Below are 6,983 nucleotides of genomic sequence, written 5' to 3' on the forward strand. Positions count from 1 at the left end.
GCTACCCTCTAACAACCCCCTACCCTCTAACAACCCCGCTACCCTTTAACAACCCCCGCTACCCTTTAACAACCCCGCTACCCTCTAACAACCCCGCTACCCTCTAACAACCCACGCTACCCTCTAACAACCCCGCTACCCTCTCAACCCTTTAACCCCTCTACCCTTAACAACCCCCGCTACCCTTTAACAACCCCCGCTACCCTTTAACAACCCTCTCACTAGCCCCACTACCCTCTCACTAGCCCCACTACCCTCTCACTAGCCACGCTACCCTCTAACAACCCCCACTACCTTCTAACTAGCCCCACTACCCTCTAACGACCCTTTAACTAGCCCCGCTACCCTCTAACAACCCCCGCTTCCCTTTAACAACCTCCGCTACCCTTTAACAATCCCCGCTACCCTTTAACAACCCTTTAACTAGCCCCGCTACCCTTTAACAACTTTAACCAGCCCTGCTACCCTCTAACTAGCCCCGCTACCCTCTAACAACCCCCACTACCCTCTAACAACCTCTAACCAGCCCCGCTACCCTTTTAACTAGCCCCGCTACCCTTTAACAACCCCCACTACCTCTAACAACCCTCTAACTAGCCCAGCTACCCTCTAACAACCCTTTAACTAGCCCCGCTACCCTCCTAACTAGCCCCGCTACCCTCTAACTAGCCTCACTACCCTCTAACAACCCTCTAACTAGCCCCGCTAACCCATTAGCTAGCAGCCTCAGATGCTGTGTGTTTGACCCAGCTAAACATTGTTGTTTATTTATTTTAAACTAAACTTTTCTTTGTTTCAGGAAGTCAACACTAAGTTCTGTGGAACGACCTCCATCTCCCACCTGGCTTACAAGCTGAAGCCTCGCTACCACTTTGCTGCGGTAGAAGGAGTTCACTATGAGAGACTACCTTACAGGTACACACTATCACACACACAACACAACCTTACAGGGTAATACACACTGTATATAAACTACCATACTATGACTTTGCTGCGGTAGAAGGAGTTCACTATGAGAGACTACCTTACAGGTACACACTATCACACACACAACACAACCTTACAGGGTAATACACACTGTATATAAACTACCATACTATGACTTTGCTGCGGTAGAAGGAGTTCACTATGAGAGACTACCTTACAGGTACACACTATCACACACACAACACAACCTTACAGGGTAATACACACTGTAAATAAACTACCATACTATGACTTTGCTGTGGTAGAGGGCGTTAATGTGTGTGTGTGTGTGTGTGTGTGTGTGTGTGTGTGTGTAGGAATCATGTTGTTCTTCAGGAGAATACTCAGCACGTCAGCAGGTTTATCGCCCTGGCAACTGTCAACAACCCAGAGAAGAGAAAGGTGAGGTCTCGCTGTAGTGGAGGATGTTATTGACCACTCCCCTCTCTGTAGTGGAGGGTGTTATTGACCACTCCCCTCTCTGTAGTGGAGGATGTTATTGACCACTCCCTCTCTGTAGTGGAGGATGTTATTGACCACTCCTCTCTCTGTAGTGGAGGGTGTTATTGACCACTCCCTCTCTGTAGTGGAGGATGTTATTGACCACTCCCCTCTGTAGTGGAGGATGTTATTGACCACTCCCTCTCTGTAGTGGAGGGTGTTATTGACCACTCCCCTCTCTGTAGTGGAGGATGTTATTGACCACTCCCTCTCTGTAGTGGAGGATGTTATTGACCACTCCCCTCTCTGTAGTGGAGGATGTTATTGACCACTCCCTCTCTGTAGTGGAGGATGTTATTGACCACTCCCCTCTCTGTAGTGGAGGGTGTTATTGACCACTCCCCTCTCTGTAGTGGAGGATGTTATTGACCACTCCCCTCTCTGTAGTGGAGGATGTTATAGACCACTCCCCTCTCTGTAGTGGAGGATGTTATAGACCACTCCCCTCTCTGTAGTGGAGGATGTTATAGACCACTCCCCTCTCTGTAGTGGAGGATGTTATTGACCACTCCCCTCTCTGTAGTGGAGGATGTTATAGACCACTCCCCTCTCTGTAGTGGAGGATGTTATTGACCACTCCCCTCTGTAGTGGAGGATGTTATTGACCACTCCCACTCTGTAGTGGAGGATGTTATTGACCACTCCCCTCTCTGTAGTGGAGGATGTTATTGACCACTCCCTCTCTGTAGTGGAGGGTGTTGCTGACCACTCCCTCTCTGTAGTGGAGGATGTTATTGACCACTCCCCTCTCTGTAGTGGAGGATGTTATTGACCACTCCCCTCTCTGTAGTGGAGGATGTTATTGACCACTCCCCTCTCTGTAGTGGAGGATGTTATTGACCACTCCCCTCTCTGTAGTGGAGGATGTTATTGACCACTCCCCTCTCTGTAGTGGAGGATGTTATTGACCACTCCCCTCTCTGTAGTGGAGGATGTTATTGACCACTCCCTCTCTGTAGTGGAGGATGTTATTGACCACTCCCTCTCTGTAGTGGAGGGTGTTATTGACCACTCCCCTCTCTGTAGTGGAGGGTGTTATTGACCACTCCCCTCTCTGTAGTGGAGGATGTTATAGACCACTCCCCTCTCTGTAGTGGAGGATGTTATTGACCACTCCCTCTCTGTAGTGGAGGATGTTATTGACCACTCCCTCTCTGTAGTGGAGGGTGTTGTTGACCACTCCCCTCTCTGTAGTGGAGGGTGTTATTGACCACTCCCCTCTCTGTAGTGGAGGATGTTATTGACCACTCCCTCTCTGTAGTGGAGGATGTTATTGACCACTCCCTCTCTGTAGTGGAGGATGTTATTGACCACTCCCCTCTCTGTAGTGGAGGATGTTATTGACCACTCCTCTCTGTAGTGGAGGATGTTATTGACCACTCCCCCTCTCTGTAGTAGAGGATGTTATTGACCACTCCCCTCTCTGTAGTGGAGGGTGTTATTGACCACTCCTCTCCCTGTAGTGGAGGATGTTATTGACCACTCCCCTCTCTGTAGTGGAGGGTGTTGTTGACCACTCCCCTCTCTGTAGTGGAGGGTGTTATTGACCACTCCCCTCTCTGTAGTGGAGGATGTTATTGACCACTCCCCTCTCTGTAGTGGAGGATGTTATAGACCACTCCCCTCTCTGTAGTGGAGGGTGTTATTGACCACTCCCTCTCTGTAGTGGAGGGTGTTATTGACCACTCCTCTCTGTAGTGGAGGATGTTATTGACCACTCCCTCTCTGTAGTGGAGGATGTTGTTGACCACTCCCCTCTCTGTAGTGGAGGATGTTATTGACCACTCCCTCTCTGTAGTGGAGGGTGTTGTTGACCACTCCCTCTCTGTAGTGGAGGGTGTTGTTGACCACTCCCCTCTCTGTAGTGGAGGGTGTTGTTGACCACTCCCCTCTGTAGTGGAGGGTGTTGTTGACCACTCCCTCTCTGTAGTGGAGGGTGTTGTTGACCACTCCCTCTCTGTAGTGGAGGATGTTGTTGACCACTCCCTCTCTGTAGTGGAGGATGTTGTTGACCACTCCCTCTCTGTAGTGGAGGATGTTGTTGACCACTCCCCTCTCTGTAGTGGAGGATGTTGTTGACCACTCCCCTCTCTGTAGTGGAGGATGTTGTTGACCACTCCCTCTCTGTAGTGGAGGATGTTGTTGACCACTCCCCTCTCTGTAGTGGAGGATGTTGTTGACCACTCCCCTCTCTGTAGTGGAGGATGTTGTTGACCACTCCCCTCTCTGTAGTGGAGGATGTTGTTGACCACTCCCCTCTCTGTAGTGGAGGATGTTATTGACCACTCCCCTCTCTGTATTGGAGGATGTTGTTGACCACTCCCCACTCTGTAGTGGAGGGTGTTGTTGACCACTCCCCTCTCTGTAGTGGAGGATGTTGTTGACCACTCCCCTCTCTGTAGTGGAGGATGTTGTTGACCACTCCCCTCTCTGTAGTGGAGGATGTTGTTGACCACTCCCCTCTCTGTAGTGGAGGATGTTATTGACCACTCCCCTCTCTGTAGTGGAGGATGTTGTTGATTGGCTGATAATGGGTCTCTGTACGTCTATGTAGATAATTCATTAACAAATCAGCCGTTTCGTGCTACAATAGTCATTTACTATATTAACAATGTCCACACTGTATTTCTGATCAATTTGATGTTATTTTAATGGACAAAAATGTTGCTTTTCTTTCAAAAACAAGGACATTTCTAAGTGATCCCAAACTTTTGAACGGTAGTGTACCAGGATGTATTGTATGTAGAACCTCTATGTATCTGTGTATCTCTCTCTAGTACCAGGATGGGTTTAACATAGTGAGGAGCAGGGAGGCGTCCGAGCTGGCTTAGGGGTTAATATTGTCTCTAGTACCAGGATGGGTTTAACATAGTGAGGAGCAGTGAGGCATCCGAGCTGGCATAGGGGTTAATATTGTCTCTCTCTAGTACCAGGATGGGTTTAACATAGTGAGGAGCAGGGAGGCGTCCGAGCTGGCTTAGGGGTTAATATTGTCTCTCTCTCTAGTACCAGGATGGGTTCAACATAGTGAGGAGCAGGGAGGCATCCGAGCTGGCTTAGGGGTTAATATAGTCTCTCTCTCTAGTACCAGGATGGGTTCAACATAGTGAGGAGCAGGGAGGCATCCGAGCTGGCTTAGGGGTTAATATAGTCTCTCTCTAGTACCAGGTGGGTTCAACATAGTGAGGAGCAGGGAGGCATCCAAGCTGGCTTAGGGGTTAATATTGTCTCTCTCTAGTACCAGGATGGGTTCAACATAGTGAGGAGCAGGGAGGCATCCGAGCTGGCTTAGGGGTTAATATTGTCTCTCTCTCTAGTACCAGGATGGGTTCAACATAGTGAGGAGCAGGGAGGCATCCGAACTGGCTTAGGGGTTAATATTGTCTCTCTCTCTAGTACCAGGATGGGTTTAACATAGTGAGGAGCAGGGAGGCATCCGAGCTGGCTTAGGGGTTAATATTGTCTCTCTCTAGTACCAGGATGGGTTCAACATAGTGAGGTGCAGGGAGGCATCCGAACTGGCTTAGGGGTTAATATTGTCTCTCTCTCTAGTACCAGGATGGGTTTAACATAGTGAGGAGCAGTGAGGCATCCGAGCTGGCTTAGGGGTTAATATTGTGTCTCTCTCTAGTACCAGGATGGGTTCAACATAGTGAGGAGCAGGGAGGCATCCGAGCTGGCTTAGGGGTTAATATTGTGTCTCTTTCTAGTACCAGGATGGGTTTAACATAGTGAGGAGCAGGGAGGCATCCAAGCTGGCTTAGGGGTTAATATTGTCTCTCTCTAGTACCAGGATGGGTTCAACATAGTGAGGAGCAGGGAGGCATCCGAACTGGCTTAGTGGTTAATATTGTCTCTCTCTCTAGTACCAGGATGGGTTCAACATAGTGAGGAGCAGGGAGGCATCCGAGCTGGCTTAGGGGTTAATATTGTCTCTCTCTCTAGTACCAGGATGGGTTTAACATAGTGAGGAGCAGGGAGGCATCCGAGCTGGCTTAGGGGTTAATATTGTCTCTCTCCTAGTACCAGGATGGGTTTAACATAGTGAGGAGCAGGGAGGCATCCGAGCTGGCTTAGGGGTTAATATTGTGTCTCTCTCTAGTACCAGGATGGGTTCAACATAGTGAGGAGCAGGGAGGCATCCGAGCTGGCTTAGGGGTTAATATTGTCTCTAGTACCAGGATGGGTTTAACATAGTGTGGAGCAGGGAGGCATCCGAACTGGCTTAGGGGTTAATATTGTGTCTCTCTCTAGTACCAGGATGGGTTCAACATAGTGAGGAGCAGGGAGGCATCCGAGCTGGCTTAGGGGTTAATATTGTGTCTCTTTCTAGTACCAGGATGGGTTTAACATAGTGAGGAGCAGGGAGGCATCCGAGCTGGCTTAGGGGTTAATATTGTGTCTCTCTCTAGTACCAGGATGGGTTCAACATAGTGAGGAGCAGGAGGCATCCGAGCTGGCTTAGGGGTTAATATTGTGCTCTCTCTCTCTAGTACCAGGATGGGTTTAATATAGTGAGGAGCAGGGAGGCATCCGAGCTGGCTTAGGGGTTAATTATTGTGTCTCTTTCTAGTACCAGGGATGGGTTTAACATAGTGAGGAGCAGTGAGGCATCCGAGCTGGCTTAAAGCACATTGTCTCTCTCTAGTACCAGGATGGGTTTAATATAGTGAGGAGCAGGGAGGCATCCGAGCTGGCTTAGGGTTAATATTGTGTTCTCTCTAGTACCAGGATGGGCTTAATATAGTGAGGGATGAAATAGAGGCATCCGAGCTGGCTTAGGGGTTAATATTGTCTCTCTCTCTAGTACCAGGATGGGTTCAACATAGTGAGGAGCAGGGAGGCATCCGAGCTGGCTTAGGGGTTAATATTGTCTCTCTCTCTAGTACCAGGATGGGTTCAACATAGTGAGGAGCAGGGAGGCATCCGAGCTGGCTTAGGGGTTAATATTGTCTCTCTCTCTAGTACCAGGATGGGTTCAACATAGTGAGGAGCAGGGAGGCATCCGAGCTGGCTTAGGGGTTAATATTGTGTCTCTCTCTAGTACCAGGATTGGTTTAACATAGTGAGGAGCAGGGAGGCATCCGAGCTGGCTTAGGGGTTAATATTGTCTCTCTCTCTCTCCAGTACCTGTATGCCTTCAACATTATCCCGATGAAAAGCATGGAGGCATCAGAACTGGCTTAGGGGTTAATATTGTCTCTCTCTCTCTCCAGTACCTGTATGCCTTCAACATTATCCCGATGAAAAGCATGGAGGCATCAGAGCTGGCTTAGGGGTTAATATTGTCTCTCTCTCCAGTACCTGTATGCCTTCAACATTATCCCGATGAAAAGCATGGAGGCATCAGAACTGGCTTAGGGGTTAATATTGTCTCTCTCTCTCTCCAGTACCTGTATGCCTTCAACATTATCCCGATGAAAAGCATGGAGGCATCAGAACTGGCTTAGGGGTTAATATTGTCTCTCTCTCTAGTACCAGGATGGGTTTAACATAGTGAGGAGCAGGGAGGCATC

The 6,983-nt window shown here is 49.0% G+C and overlaps 1 long non-coding RNA gene across 2 annotated transcripts; it reads left to right on the top strand.

The window, feature by feature from the left end:
• Positions 1-805: 805 nt before the first annotated feature.
• On the top strand, positions 806-6,650 carry LOC135529515 (uncharacterized). 2 transcript variants are annotated; one of them, XR_010453711.1, is made up of 3 exons: positions 806-915; positions 1,284-1,368; positions 6,595-6,650. It is a non-coding gene; the product is annotated as an uncharacterized LOC135529515 (long non-coding RNA). The 2 variants fall into 2 exon arrangements; XR_010453710.1 differs by lacking the exon at positions 806-915 and adding an exon at positions 1,102-1,147.
• The last annotated feature ends 333 nt before the right edge of the window (positions 6,651-6,983 follow it).

This window comes from Oncorhynchus masou, unplaced genomic scaffold (assembly GCF_036934945.1).
Source record: "Oncorhynchus masou masou isolate Uvic2021 unplaced genomic scaffold, UVic_Omas_1.1 unplaced_scaffold_11737, whole genome shotgun sequence".
Taxonomy (NCBI): domain Eukaryota; kingdom Metazoa; phylum Chordata; class Actinopteri; order Salmoniformes; family Salmonidae; genus Oncorhynchus; species Oncorhynchus masou.